The 16,109-nt window shown below is 39.4% G+C and overlaps 1 protein-coding gene and 1 long non-coding RNA gene across 5 annotated transcripts in view; both read right to left on the bottom strand.

The window, feature by feature from the left end:
• Positions 1-16,109, bottom strand: part of LOC114290570 (high mobility group B protein 6) — a 98,110-nt gene that overhangs the window by 37,967 nt on the left and 44,034 nt on the right.
• LOC114289922 (uncharacterized) lies at positions 9,810-13,260 on the bottom strand. 4 transcript variants are annotated; one of them, XR_014363558.1, is made up of 6 exons: positions 12,545-13,240; positions 12,368-12,466; positions 11,831-12,092; positions 11,334-11,456; positions 10,481-10,531; positions 9,810-10,214 (listed from the first exon to the last, which is right to left on the bottom strand). It is a non-coding gene; the product is annotated as an uncharacterized LOC114289922 (long non-coding RNA). The 4 variants fall into 4 exon arrangements; XR_014363559.1 differs by having other exon boundaries at positions 12,875-13,240; XR_014363557.1 differs by lacking the exon at positions 12,368-12,466 and having other exon boundaries at positions 12,875-13,260.

The raw sequence follows: 16,109 nt of genomic DNA, 5'->3' as shown, positions 1-16,109 counted from the left end.
TTGTATAGTTAATTATGAGAAATGAGGAATTGACTTGGAAAGACATGGGATGAAATGGTGTAGTTGGATTATTTATCGCTCACCTAGTTGAAATGTTGATTATATATCTATTGTTGCATTTATTTTCTGCATAGAAATAACTGCTTTGGGCTATCGGTGGAGGATAGTTTTGATTGTTGTAGACAATGCATGATGATTAGGCAAACTGAAACTAATCACTGGAATGGGTCATTGAGCATGACGGTTGAAAGAATACATTAAATTTATGTATTGTGTGATGATGTGTATAATTATTGTTTATATGCATTGTGTTGTGTTGGAGGAGATAGGGGATGTACTCCACGGTTTAGGGGAAGATAGGGGATGGACCTCTAAACCGGATGTTGTTGGGAGGAGATAGGGGATGGACTCCATAGATAGAGCTCATATGCTTATCTAGTAATGTGTTGACAGAGCTCATATGCTTGTCATTGGAAGTGTGATAGTGCTCTTATGCATATCTGTGAAAGTGATGATATAGCTTGTATGCTTATCTGTTGGTGTGTGTGATATAGCTAGTATGCTTATCTATGATGAAATGGGAAGGTGCTTAATGTGAGTTATTGTCTCATATGAGTTCTTTGGCCAGGTTCTGAGCCAGGGTTATAAACTTAGAATTTGAAAGGAATTGGAAAATAGATTGTAACATGAACTTGTTTGTCATGAAACCGTAAAATGTGATAAGGGAAAGTATCAGTGTTAGCCATCTATCAACTGCTAATCTTTTAGTCATTGTTCATATTTGGTTTAGTGTATCTCTGCTGGGCTGTGGCTCACCCTATATGGGAACATCATTTTCAGGTACATGTAGCATGCCACCTCCAAGGACGTAGCTTAGGAGGCTAGAGGCAGGCGGACTTTTGTTATTTTATTTCTTTGATGTATTACATGTATATTCAAGCCAAGAGCTTAATGTGTGAATGAGTTGGCACTCTTTTTTTGTAACCAAGTGTTAACTTGGAAAGCTGTAAGCCTTTAGGGCATTTGCTTTTGTTGTTAACATGTAATACTTTTGGTAATGAAACTTTGATGAATAGAAGAAAGTGGAGCTTTTATATATCAATGCATGTCTATATTGATGGGTTAATGCTATTATTTTGAGGGCGTGACAACTTGGTATCAGAGCGTACCGGGTTCGAATACTTTGGGTACGTGGGAAGTGATCAGTATCACAATGGGTTTGTCTCGCTTGATAGAGACTTAGATGTAGTGTCATATGCTATGTGCTTAATTGATAACATGCTTATGTGACTATGTGGGTATGGGATTTAATTTCTAGAATGTTGATTGGATCCTTGGGTTTCTGTGGGTCTTGTTGGAAAGGCACTTGATCAATGCTGTTTCTAACCGGAACTCTAGTAACGCCTCGGGACTATCATTATCCGAAAATGAAATTCGTAAGTGCTTATGTGTTTATGTGCTTATGTGGAATGAATTACAGTTGTCCATGCATAAGGACGTGAGTGTTTAGTTTTGGCACAATTGTGAATGTGCTAACGTTCTGTATTACCTTTATTAGGATGTCAGGGCGAGGAAGAGGTGCTAGGCGTGGTAGGCCTGCGAGGCAGGAAGCACCTTTACCGGATGATATTCCGGCAGTGCAGGAGGGAGTTGGTCAGGCCAATGTGGCCGAGCCAGCGGGTCAGCAGGCTATGAGTGCCTTGGCACGAGAGATAGCAGGAGCTTTGGGTATTCTCAGAGCAGGGAATCAGGCAGCTGAGGCAGGGCCTTCTTTCTTGAAGAGGGAGTTCTTCCGATCTAATCCGGACGAGTTTGTTGGGGATCCGAAGGAACCACTGAAGGCTGACGAGTGGTTAGAACAGATGAGTAAGACGTTCGAGATGCTTGGCATCGAGGACGGAGCTTTGAAAGTGACCTTGGCATCCTTCCAGTTGAAGGGAGATGCGGGTCAATGGTGGAAGTAAGAGAAGGCTCGTGTTGGTGGTACTTGGGAGGCGTTTGTAAATGCTTTCCAGGAGAGGTTCTTATCTGCAGTGGCTAGGGAGAAGCTGAGGGATCAGTTTAGACGGCTCAACCAGCAGGGTTTGTCTGTGGCAGAGTTTGAGGCCACTTTTACTAGTTTGTCCAGGTTTGCACCTGAGTTGGTGGCGTCCGAAGAACGCCGTTGCTATGAGTTTGAATGGAAGTTGAGGCGGGGCCTCAAGTTGAGGGTTGGTGGGTCTTACATCCGAGAGTATAAACATTTAGTGGATGCTGCAGCTCATATGGAGCTTATGATGCCGGAGGAAGACGAGGAGAAACATAGAGGCTCCAAGCGAGGCCAGGAGGGTTAGGGTGATGGCAGGAGACAGAGGGGTTATAACCCTCAGCAGTCTCAGGGTGGAGTTGCTAGATCGACCTTTCCAGTGCCGAGTGCAGGCTCGGGGAGAGGCAGCCAGGGAGGCTTGACTTGTTTTGCGTGTGGCCAGCTGGGTCACAAGTCTTCGGTTTGCCCGCAGAAAGGAGGGGGTCAGCGAGCTGCTTCCTCTTCAGCTAGACCTCAGGGCCAGAGTCAGGGCAGGGGCCAGCCCTTGTCTTGCTATTAGTGTGGTCAGCCTGGGCACCTGAAGAGGTATTGCCCGCAGTTGAGTGCTACTTCGGGAGCGTCTGGTTCTAGGCAGACGCAGACTTATCAGCCAGCTCAGTCTGTGCAGGCCTCGAGGGCCAATCCGGGAGCTTCGTCATCCCAGTCAGTGCAGCAGTCATATGCTCCGAGGGGTGAGCAGGTGGATCAGGGGCCTACAAGGCCCGTGTATGCTGTTACCGCGTAGGATCTAGTACCGGCTCCATCAGTAGTGAGAGGTACTTTTCTGTTTTGCAACTCGGTTGCTAGTGTGTTGATTGACACGGGTGCATCTCATTCTTTTGTATCCGCTGCATTTGCATCTGTTTTGGAGTTGGAGTTAGCACAGTTAGCATCTCCTATTTGTGTGGTATCGCCTATTGGTGGTGAGTTGATCTTGAAACAAGGTGTTAGAGGTTGTGATATAGAGGTCGCCGACCATAGGCTTCCTTTTCCCTTTGTCGTTATGCCCATGAAGGGTTTTGATGTTATTTTGGGTATGAACTGGCTATCGTCATACCGGGCTGTTATTGATTGCTACCGCCAGAGGGTTACGTTATGTACCTTGAGCAGGGAGTGGTTTTATTTCTTGGGAGACCGGGTTGGTAGTGTTTTGCCACCGGGGTATGATTCGCGAGGGCGGAGTGAGCTTAGTGGTCTACTTGCTAGCTTTGAGAGTGGTGAGTGTGGTGAGACCCAGCTTGTGTTGCCGAGGGTGGTTTGTGAGTATTTGGATGTCTTTCCCGAAGACCTTGTGGATTTTCCACCTCACCGAAAGATAGAGTTCTCTATTGATCTAGTGCCCGGCACGGCGCCGATTTCTATGGCACCTTACCGTTTTGCTCTAGCAGAGTTGGTTGAGTTGAAAGTTCAACTTCAGGAATTGCTAGATAGGGGTTTTGTTCGCCCTAGTGTTTCGCCATGGGGAGCACCGGCCCTCTTTACTAAAAAGAAAGATGGTGCCTTGAGATTGTGTATCAACTACCGGAAGTTGAATTGGGCTACGGTCAAGAATAAGTACCCTATGCCCCGTATAGATGATTTGTTTGACCAGTTGAAAGGTTCCCGTTGTTTCTCTAAGATAGACTTGAGATCGGGGTACCACCAGTTGAGGGTCAGGGAGGAGGATATTCCTAAGACGGCATTCCATACGCGGTATGGCCATTATGAGTTTCTGGTGATGCCGTTTGGGCTCACCAATGCACCGGCAGTCTTTAGGGACTTGATGAACCGGATCTTCCGGGAATTCTTAGACTGTTTTGTAGTCATTTTCGTGGACGACATCCTGATTTATTCACCTTCAGAGGAGGAGCACGAGGAACACTTGAGAGTGGTGCTTGAGTTGCTTAGAGCCCATAGGCTGTATGCCAAGTTTGGGAAGTGTGAGTTCTGGCTGAGGGAAGTCAAATTCTTAGGCCACGTGGTATCCGGGGAAAGGGTGTCCGTTGATACATCCAAGGTTGAGGCAGTGCAAGATTGGGCACAGCCTAAGAGTGTGTTTGAGATCCGCAGTTTTCTGGGATTAGCTGGGTATTACCGTCGATTTGTGAAAGATTTCTCCAGGCTAGCTTCGTCGTTGACTAGATTGACTCGGAAGGGAGTCAAATTTGTGTGGAGTGAGACTTGTGAAAAGTCGTTCCAAGAGCTGAAGGTTAGATTGACCACTACTCCGGTCTCGATTATTCCGGAGAGAGGGTCGGGTTACGCGGTTTATTGTGATGCCTCACGAGAGGGTTTGGGTTGTGTGTTGATGCAAGAGGGGAAAGTGGTATCTTATAGCTCACGTCAGTTGAAAGTTCACGAGAAGAATTACCCTACACACGACCTAGAGTTAGCAGCAGTGATCTTTGCCTTGAAGATTTGGAGGCACTACCTTTATGGTGAGAGGTTTGAGGTGTTCTCGGACCACAAGAGTTTGAAGTATCTGTTTACACAAAGAGACTTGAATTTGAGGCAGAGGAGATGGATGGAGTTCATTGAGGACTATGATTTTGAGTTACACTATCATCCGGGGAAGGCCAATGTTGTGGCCGATGCCCTTAGTAGGAAATCCATTAGTGATGTAGCTTGTATAGCCATCCGAGAATGGGAGATGTTGGGTGCACTTGGCGAGTTTGATTTGCATTTGGGCGAATCTATTGAGGCTGTGGCCTTGTTCTCTGTTGTTGCGCAGCCTACACTTCTGACTAGAGTATTAGAGGCACAGAGAGGTGACCTTGAGGTAGAGTCCTTCCGAGAGAAGATCTCCAGTGGGAAGGCTGAGAAGGGTTTGACGGTGTATCCCAACCTGAGTGTGAGATACCGAGACCGTCTGTGTGTGCCGGAGTCTTGTCGAGAGGAAGTACTCCGAGAGTTCCATCATTCACGTCTTGCGGTGCATCCGAGAGGTACTAAGATGTATCGGGATTTGGGTCGCCAGTTCTGGTGGCGGGGTATGAAGAGAGATGTGGCAGTTTTCGTATCTAAGTGCCTTACTTGCCAGCAAGTGAAGGCCGAGCATCAGAGGCCAGCGGGTTTGTTGCAACCCTTGCCTATTGCTGAGTGGAAGTGGGAGCATGTCACTATGGACTTTGTTGTAGGTCTTCCGAGGACTCAGCGGGGTAGTGATGCTATTTGGGTGGTTGTAGACCGGTTGACTAAGTCGGCGCACTTCATTCCCATGCGCGTGAGAGATTCGGTAGATCATCTCGCCGACTTGTATATTCGGAACGTAGTGAGATTGCACGGGGTCCCAGTGACGATCGTCTCAGATAGAGATCCTCGTTTTACTGCTAGGTTGTGGCAGAGTTTGCAGAGTGCCTTGGGTACTAAGTTGACCTTTAGTACGGCTTATCATCCTCAGACTGACGGGCAGTCCGAGCGTACTATTCAGATCCTTGAAGATATGCTTCGGGGTTGTGTCCTTGATTTTAGTGGGACGTGGGAGAGGCACTTGCCATTAGTGGCGTTTGCCTACAACAACAGCTTTCAGTCTAGTATCGGTATGGCACCGTTTGAGGCCTTGTACGGCCGACCATGTAGGTCTCCAGTGTGTTGGGCCGAGGTGGGTGATGCGCCTTTGTTGGGTCCGGAGTTGGTTAGAGAGACGATGGAGAAAGTTGTTCTTATCCATAGGAGGCTTGTTACAGCCTAGAGTCGCCAAAAGAGTTATGCCGACCGTAGGAGGAGGCCTTTGGCGTTCGAGGTAGGTGATCATGTCTTCTTGAAAATATCACCTAGGCGAGGTTTAATGAGGTTTGGGAAGAGTGGGAAGTTGTCCCCTCGATTTATTGGTCCTTTCGAGATCCTTGAGAGGATTGGCGAGGTTGCCTATCGTTTGGCCTTGCCGCCGCAGTTGTCCGGAGTGCATGACGTCTTTCATGTTAGTATGCTTCGGAAGTATGAGCTGGATCCATCCCACGTGTTGGATTGGACCGACTTAGAGGTAGACGAGGATGCCTCGTATGAGGAGAGACCGGTTCGGGTCTTGGATAGGCGGGATCAAGTCCTGCGTGGCAAGACCATCCCTTTGGTGAAGGTTTTGTGGAAACATCACGGAGTGGAGGAAGCTACTTGGGAACGTGAGTTGGCGGTCCGCGAGAAATATCCGGACTTGTTTGTTGATGAGTAATATTGTATTTGAATTTTGTAATGTTTTTGGACTTAAGAGCTTTATATATGTCTTAAGTTGTAAAACATCGGTAATGTTTTGGTTTAATGAAAGTATGTTGTAGAACTTACCTTGATATGGGAGTTGATTATGATATTGCATATGTTGGCTATATTGTAGAATTGGAGTTGTATCATGTATATTAATTATGATATGAACTGTGAACCATGTGTATTGAAAATGGTTGGGAATGGGAGAAAATTGCATGATTGATAATGCACTTGTAATATAGGTTGTGTTTTGCCTCTTGAAAAGAGATGGGATCGACCAGTAATGGGTCGGGTTGTTTAATATTATGTTGCAATATTGTTGAAAATAGGGAAAACCTGTTTTTGAAAAACTTGTGTTTAATTTCGGGGACGAAATTCTTTAAGGGAGGGAGGTTATAGCGATCCCGGTTGTCCTTTTATTGTTCTGTTGTGTTCCGGACTCGATTCCGTGAAGTTGGTAGTGGTATCTATCTTGTTGCCGTCCTTTAATTCCACTTGATTGAGTTTTAGGATGTTTTGAGCAGGGTTGTTACAGGTTGGTTAGGCCTTGGTTTCAATTCCTTGTTGTCCAGTTTTTAGGCAATCCGCTCGAGCGGGTCTTCTTGCGCTCGAGCGGGGATTGCACACCTCCAGTATTTCGTGTTCCTGCAAAACTTCTGCAGATGTGATTTTTACGCTCGAGCGGGTTTGTTTACGCTCAAGCGGTAGCGCTCGAGCGGGTTTGGTGGCGCTTGAGCGGATAGTACTTTCTGGGTATAAGTTCTGGGAGATGGAAATCTACGCTCGAGCGGACTGGTTTTCGCGCTCGAGCAGAAGTGCTTTATTCTTGTGTCTTGGCACTCGAGCGGGCCTTATTGCGCTCGAACGTGTTCAGATTTTCGTTCTTGGCGCTCGAGCGTTGTGTTCTCCGCTCGAGCGGGCCATACGTATATGAGTTATTCGCTGGGTGATTTTAAATCACTTTTTACTTTCCTTTCTCTCTCCTACTTTTTCTAAAAGTCATTTTGAGAGCTCCTCTCTCTAAAATCTTACCTTCTCTCTAGATTTTGATCTAGCTATGGTGAGTTCCTCATCTTCAGCCTTTGTAAAAGTTGTGTTGATCGTCGAGGGTGTCGTTTTGATCCAAGAATCTTGGTCTTTGGAGCACTTTGGTTTTGGGTCTCTTCTTCATCCAAGCTCTAACTTCGAGGTAGGGATAACCTACTCCTTACTATGAGCTTTGTTTTTAAATTTTAGTATTTTGAGATGTTGGGGTTGGTTTGGTAATTTTGTGAAAGTTTGGGGCTTTTGTGCAAATTTACAAAAAATGGGGTTTTAAATATATAAAACCTAGATGCATGTTTGGTATGGAAAAGTGAAAATTAATGTTAAAACATTAATGAAAATGGAACCTAAGGGTTGTAATGTTAATTATGGAAAATGCCCTAATTACATTGGTTAATTAATTTGTATAGTTAATTATGAGAAATGAGGAATTGACTTGGAAAGACATGGGATGAAAGGGTGTAGTTGGATTATTTATCGCTCACCTAGTTGAAATGTTGATTATATATCTATTGTTGCATTTATTTTCTGCATAGAAATAACTGCTTTGGGCTATCGGTAGAGGATAGTTTTGATTGTTGTAGACAATGCATGATGATTAGGCAAACTGAAACTAATCACTGGAATGGGTCATTGAGCATGACGGTTGAAAGAATACATTAAATTTATGTATTGTGTGATGATGTGTATAATTATTGTTTATATGCATTGTGTTGTGTTGGAGGAGATAGGGGATGTACTCCACGGTTTAGGGGAAGATAGGGGATGGACCTCTAAACCGGATGTTGTTGGGAGGAGATAGGGGATGGACTCCATAGATAGAGCTCATATGCTTATCTAGTAATGTGTTGACAGAGCTCATATGCTTGTCATTGGAAGTGTGATAGTGCTCTTATGCATATCTGTGAAAGTGATGATATAGCTTGTATGCTTATCTGTTGGTGTGTGTGATATAGCTAGTATGCTTATCTATGATGAAATGGGAAAGTGCTTAATGTGAGTTATTGTCTCATATGAGTTGTTTGGCCAGGTTTTGAGCCAGGGTTATAAACTGAGAATTTGAAAGGAATTGGAAAATGGATTGTAACATGGACTTGTATGTCATGAAACCGTAAAATGTGATAAGGGAAAGTATCAGTGTTAGCCATCTATCAACTGCTAATCTTTTAGTCATTGTTCATATTTGGTTTAGTGTATCTCTGCTGGGCTGTGGCTCACCCTATATGGGAACATCATTTTCAGGTACAGGTAGCATGCCACCTCCAAGGACGTAGCTTAGGAGGCTAGAGGCAGGCGGACTTTTGTTATTTTATTTCTTTGATGTATTACATGTATATTCAAGCCAAGAGCTTAATGTGTGAATGAGTTGGCAATCTTTTTTTGTAACCAAGTATTAACTTGGAAAGCTATAAGCCTTTAGGGCATTTCCTTTTGTTGTTAACATGTAATACTTTTAGTAATGAAACTCTGATGAATAGAAGAAAGTGGGGCTTTTATATATCAATACATGTCTATATTGATGGGTTAATGCTATTATTTTGAGGGCGTGACACAATCTTTCTCGTTTTAATTAAGGAGGTTGGTCTCATTTAAACTTCGGCTAAAATTCAAAAAAGAATATAATCTCAGTGATTGCAATATTAACAAACCATCTCTCCTATAATGTTTTTTTTTTAAAAAAAAGGCATGGAAAGAAAAATCGTGCACTGCTACTCACCCCCATTGTGCAAAATTAAAGTATATCAAAGCCCAAAATGTTGCAAGAAAACTGTATCAATTAGTTAAATAAAATGTATGATTAGCAAACTCATGAACATATTACACTCAAGTCTCAGTGATATTGTAGTATTAATTAGTTAGAACACTCATTCCTCTTTCCTAAGCTTAAGTGTCAGACTCTTCATATTACACTTCTCTCTTGGTAAAGCTTAGTTAATAAACCAATTATAGAGAAAAAGAAAAATAGAAAGTAAAAAAAATAGAAACTAAACCTTAATCAACAAAACCACCCCTCTTTGGGCAATCAACTAACCCTCCAATCAAGCATATATGTCTATGGATTACACCAATCTTAAAAGATCAAGCACTATCTATAATAGTTGCAAAAGCAAAAATTATCATGCACTAATTGAAAGTTCTAAACACATTATTAGATTTTAGCTCTTAAACACATTATCAAACACTAATGTTTATAAATGACTCCCTCCATCATCAAGCACATTCAGCAAATATATTTAATTTCTAAACTTAAGCATGTCAGTCTTTTAGAGACATGGAATTCAGCACTTAGGTAGATAACTTTTCAAGAAGCAATTTGTCTCACACCATTTTATTCATTTATCTGCACTTTTGCCTCCCTCTATCTCTACTCCCCCCCATCCCACACCCACACACCCTCTCTATTTTTTAATCTATGTAGCAAATATTTTATGCAACCAAACACGTGGGGTTCGCCCAGGAAACTACTATATATCAAAAAAATGTTTCAAAGACACGTCCATATAGAGGGAAAAAAAAAGAGAGATTTACTGACCAAGAAAAATGCTCTTTTGATAACCTTTATGGATATCTTTGGTAGCACCATGCAAGGAGCATCCATTTCAAAAATCTTCAAACCACAATCTCAAAAGAAATATTTCATAGACTCACAACTAAGATCCAATTGAGAGCATTCAAACTATTTAGAAGTAATGCAAACAAAAAAAGCAAAAAAACTGCTAATTTTTTTACTCTTTCCCAAAAACATGAAATAATAATAAAAATAATTAGCAAAGAGAACATCATCCAAAAAATAGATAAGTTCATAAACTTAACCCAGTCAAGCAAAGGGGAACCTTTTCCTCACCCCAATCAAAAGTTTAGCAAAGGAGAACTTTTTCCTCAACCAAAAGGTTGATCATTCGATTAATCTTCCCTCACCTTCCATTCCCTGTGAATTAATAAACACATCAAACACATCGAATAGAGAAAAAATTTATCAAGCATTTGGTGAACATTGTAGTAATAGAAATTATATAGTGGTAAAACCAATTATTTTGAATTTTAATTATTGCAAAACTTCAATTATTCCAAGTGACATGAAGAAGTTGGTCTTTGAACTATGGAAATGGAGTAAAAGATTAAATCATCAACTTACAACATAAATGTACAAAAAATAAAAAATAGAAGCAAAAAAAGGGATAGAATCTTGATTACCTCTATTGATGGAGCCTTTACAACTATTCTCCTCACCAAATTCCGATGCCTCTGTCGCATGCACAACGCATTAAGAATAAAAATATCAGCCTTACATGACTTGATAATTTCTTTGCAACACTCCAGCTCAACAAAAAATTGTGCATTAATTTTAGGAGAAAAGATCTTTCATACTTAAAACTAATTCCCTAGATAACAACTACCCCAAAAAAAAAGAAAAAAAGAAAATTACAACAATAAAAGACGGGTGTGTCCAACATAGATGAGGAGCTGAAGGGTTTGCACAATTCGAAAGGAAGATTCATCTTAATTTTATATATATTTCAACAACAACAACAGCAAAAATAAAGAAATCTATAAAGAAAACTAACAAAACTCCACTGACTTATGGATATAATGTTAAAGGAAATAAAGAGATATGAACAACTAACAAAAGAGGGAGGGAGAAAGTCAAATGATGGCATATAGTCAAAAGAAACCTTGGACGACATTTACAAATCAAACGAAAGGAAACTGATAGTTATATTTTCCATTTTAATCGACCATAATGAATCTAAGGAAAACTTTAACAGAGATACGTAGTAGGATCAAAATTTAAATTAAAAAAATAATAAGAAATTAATAAAGATTAGTCATGCATTGTGTTTCAATATGCATTATGAAACGTAAATATAGTGAAACATGCATTACTTTATCAACATAAATGGGACTACGGAGCATCAATCATAGAGTACACAACTAAAAGTAGTCATATAATATATATTTCGACAAAAGTTACTGTTACATTCCCATAAAAAAAGACAAAATGAAGTAACCAAACATGCATATCAATGAATTTGAAATGTAGAGGTACCTGCATGAGAAGGTTAGATAGGAGGCGATGTTCAACTCCGGTAGATGCTAAGGGGTGAGGCCAGATACTGCAACCCGGCGGACTGGAGCCAGCGTGCCATGACTGCATCTCCACCGTCGCTCCCTGGACGACATTTACAAATCAAATGAAAGGAAACTAACATTTATATTTTCCATTTTAATTGACCATAATGAATCTGAAGAAAACTTAACAGAGATACGTAGTACGATCAAAATTTAAATTAAAAAAATGATAAGAAATAAATAAAGATTAGTCTTGCATTGTGTTTCAATATGCATTATGAAGCGTAAATATAGTGAAACATGCACGACTTTATCAACATAAATAGGACTATGGAGCGTCAATCATAGAGTATAGAACTAAAAGCAGTCATAAAATTCATATTTCAACAAAAGTTACTGTTGCATTCCCATTAAAACGACAAAATGAATAACCAAACAGGCATAGCAATGAATTTGAAATGTAAAGGTACGTACATGAGAAGTTTAGGTAGGAGGCGATGATCAATTTTGGTAGATGCCAAAGGTGAGGCCAAATGCTGCAAACCCGACGAACTGGAGCCAGCGTGCCAAGACTGCATCTCCAGCATCGCTTCCGGGACCCTCATTGCGCAGGGACCCTCCGCCAGGGTGATCATACGGAGCAATTGTCGCAGCAGCATTGTTTTGTTGCATCTGGCCATCCATGTGGCGCTGCTGGCGTTGGGGAGCCAATTTTTCAAGATCTATCAAACAAATGCTACAATCACAGCACACACAAACAACTCAGTCAATTCAAAAATATACATCAACAAATCTACTGATCCAAGTAAAATATGCTCACCCGTAATTGATAGGTTAAATTCAAAGCAACCACACAAGAATGTGATTTCCTTTCAAATGAAATTCAAATCCACATCAAATAGAATTTAATTGACTTCGATTGAAGCCTTCCAATGCAGATAAAAAATTAAAAAGCATTACAGAGAAAATAAATGTAGGAGATAATGCAATTGAAGACAAAGACAAACATACTTAAAGTACCAAATCAAGGGGAAAATGAACAATTTTTTGAGCGAATCGTGATTTCGACCTGTTGAATCGAGTGGTTCGGCATAAGAATTGTTGTTAGATCTGAAGCACCCATGAACAATTCAGTCAATTCAAAAACATACATCAACAAATCTACTGATCCAAGTAAAATATACTCACCTGAAATCGATAGGTTAAATTCAAATCCAACAGAATTGTTCAAACAGAATTCAATTTGCAGGGAAATCACGATTGTAGGGAAATCACGATTTCAGAATGACGATTTCATTTTAGAATTTAAATTGTGTTCAAACAGAATTTCAATTTGAAGGGAAATCACGATTTCAAAATTCAATTTTGGAGCAGATCGTGATTTCGATCTGTTGAATCAAGTGGTTCAGGATACAAATTGTAGTTAGATCTGAAGAAAATTGTCAAAATTTGAACAGCAGCGAAAGCAGAACCTATTTCCTCTGAATGTGAAATACAACAGAGAGAGACCAAAATTACCTTGCGAAGGGAACAATCGAGGGTGGGAGAGAGGGAACCTTGCGAGTGGTGATGATGAGCAGCGGCAAATCGACTTCAACAAAGATAACAATGATGAACAATGGAGCTAGATTGAAGATGTATTTCGGGGAAAAAAAATACAACAGAGAGAGGGAGGAGGACAGGAATAGAGGTGGTCTATGGCCGCGATGGTGGTGATCGAGAGAGAGGGAGAGAGAGATAAAGAGGAAATGGGGAGATAGGTGATTTTGGTGGTTCTGTTCAAGAAGAAGAACAGAGAGGAAGAGAGATAAATAGGGAATGGGGTGGAGACGTGAGAACAGAGAGGAGAGAAAGATAAAGAGAGAAGATGGGGAGGAGATGTGGGTATGTGGGAAGGGTAAGGCAGAGACGTGTTTAGCCAGCTGTGAGAGAGAGAGAGCAGAAAGTGTTTGGGCGGGAAAAAAATTCATCACAACCGTTGGATATTGATTAGGAATTATCTCAGCCATTTAAATGAAATGTATCTCTGATACATTTTATATGTTTTCAAAAACCGTTGTATCTTATTATATAGATATATATATGGTTTTGAGCTGTATTTTGAAATTATTTTGGGTTTTTTTTTTTACATATTTAAAAATGTATTAATTTTTTTAAGGATATATATATTTTTTATAAATATATTTTTTTAATGCACGTTGTATCTACTACATTTGTACACTGTATTTTTTTTTATTTTAAATATATAGTTTTTATTTTAAATATTTTCTTATTTTTTATTTTAATTTTTTTATTTTAAAAATATTATAAATTTTTTAAAAATATTTTTTATATTTTTTAAAATATTTATTTTTTAAAAATTTTTATAAAATTTTGGATCACCCATATATATCTAAGTCATAACAAATTATTTGGTCAATACATAAAAAAATAACAAAATAGCTTTTTTGAAAAAAATTAAAATATTAAAAAATATCTTTCTTCAAAAATAAAAATCAAAAAAATATTTTCTGAAAATATTATTTTTCAAAAAAATAAAAAATAATTTTGAAAGAATAAAATAAAATAAAACAAAAATTGATATTTTTTTTAAAAATAGAGTTTTGAAAATAGTTTTGAGTTTTGGGTTTTGAAAAGAGTTTTGAATTTGAAAAGAGTTTTGAATTGAGTACTTGGTTATGAGTTTTTTATTTTTTTTATTAGAATTGTAATTTCAAAATTAAAAACGCTACCTTTGGCTTCGTTTGGAAAGTGAGTTGGTATTTGGCTTTTAAGTTTTTTTGATTATTTTAACTTGAGGCTAAAAAATCTCGTTTGTATTTGAATTTTTCGCTTTTTTTACTATTGTAGAAGAGAAAATAAAATAATCATGATTTAGATATGACATTTTGGGATTTTTTAGCATATTTTGTATTTTTGTGACTAATTAGCCCCATGCCAAACAAGGGCTTTGTCTTTCTCACAAATTTTCATCATTTCTTATAACTTGTTTGGGAACATTTTTTTTAGTAATTTTTTTGAATTTTTTTACTATAATATGAGGTAAAAAAATTAGGATAAATCACAAATACATCCCCAGAGGTTTGATTAAAGTACGAATCGCCCCTGTAGTTTTGGAAATTACATTCCACCCCCTAAGAGTTCTAATTTCATACCAAATCGCATTTTTTATTAATAAATTATCAAGCCAATTAACAATTTTTAATGATGTTATAAATATGTTTCAATTAATAATTTAGGTAATTTTATTATTGTATAGGAGAGAAATTATGAACTTAATTTTTTTAGTTAATTCTGTTAAATAAAAAATACTAACAAGGAGGTATTTGTAATTTTCTAAACCACATGAGGCAATTTGTACTTTAAGCAAATTTTAGGGGGTGTATTTATAATTTACCTTAAAAATTAGTATGTTTAGGATATTTTTTAAAATTTTTATGAAAAAAATTTAAAAAGTAGAGAGAAAAATAAATTTTTGACTATTTTATTTTTAAACTAAAAAATTGAGTTACGAAATGAGCCATTAGTCAATTTATAATCCAAACATAGAAAAATAGTTCATTTCTCAACATTTCTTATCAAATCAACCCATTTCGAACAGTGTGAGGATGGATGAAAGTATTTTTTTTTACTTCTACTTCTTTCAGTAGAATGAGAATTAAATAAAAAATAAGTTGTTCATTGAATAAAAATAAATTTATTTGATTTTTTTAATGACTTTTTAGTATGAGTAATGTACGAGCAAGAAATATTCTTTTTGTATAATCCTGTTGATCAAGTCTGCGCTCTTCCAAACGTCGTCGCTTTACTCCCTGAAAACAAAAACGTGAGCTAGCCGGCGGGTGTGTGCCGGATACCTCTCCGATGCCTAAGTCAGCAAAATAGACAAATAGACAAATAGACAAAAGCTCTGTATATTCGGGAATCAAAGTTGTGCTACCTCTCCATAGGTGATGTTATGAGCTTTTATAGGTTCCGCGTGGCACAATCCTAGTAGAACTCTTATTCCTCCATGCAGAGTCCTCTCAGGAATCACACTCCTGAAAGATAATGCTTATCCTTCAACACCCCCCTCACTGCTTAAACCAAGTGAGATAGTTTTACCCCGGTGGTATGACAAAACGACCGAGCTATCACAGCCATGCTATACTGGCTGAAATGTCTGAGCTTTACCTAGCTCGGTTCTCCCATTTATTGTATGTACATCGGCTTCTCCTGTTGAGACCGTGCTAACCATAACAAGATTTGATCGAGCTAAACCGTAGCAAGGTCCTGAGAAAAGCTCAAAATACTTCGGCTCAGAAGGGTATGGCCGAGCTAACTGCCACCACTCTAATAGCGGTGACCGAGCTAAATACAAGGCTCACTTGGACCGAGCTAACTATATGGCTCTTTTGGACCGGGCTAACTACAAAGCTCTTTCTGGACCGGGCTAACTACAAAGCTCTTTTACTCAACCCTTTTTACTGTGGCCCACAGAACAGCCCATCACCCAGCTCGGCCCAATTTACATATAAATTACCCTCTCAATTGCCCATTAATTCTATCTGCGTAGCATGATAGGGATTATCTTTTTCCAGCCGAGCTAAAAAACTTTAGCCTTTCAACCGAGCTAGTATGTCGCCGGGCTACCGATTGGTACGGTTACAAAACGTCTCTTCAGTCGTACTAAAACTAAATTGCTTCCCATTCTAAGGACACGTGGCGAGCTGTCATCGCCTGGCGTAGCTGTCACGTCGTCTTCGTACTTCGC

This window comes from Camellia sinensis, chromosome 3 (assembly GCF_055761805.1).
Source record: "Camellia sinensis isolate YWXY chromosome 3, ASM5576180v1, whole genome shotgun sequence".
In the NCBI taxonomy this organism is placed as follows: domain Eukaryota; kingdom Viridiplantae; phylum Streptophyta; class Magnoliopsida; order Ericales; family Theaceae; genus Camellia; species Camellia sinensis.
The sequence above is the reverse complement of the archived record's forward strand: the minus strand, read 5'-3'. Positions and strand labels throughout refer to the sequence as shown.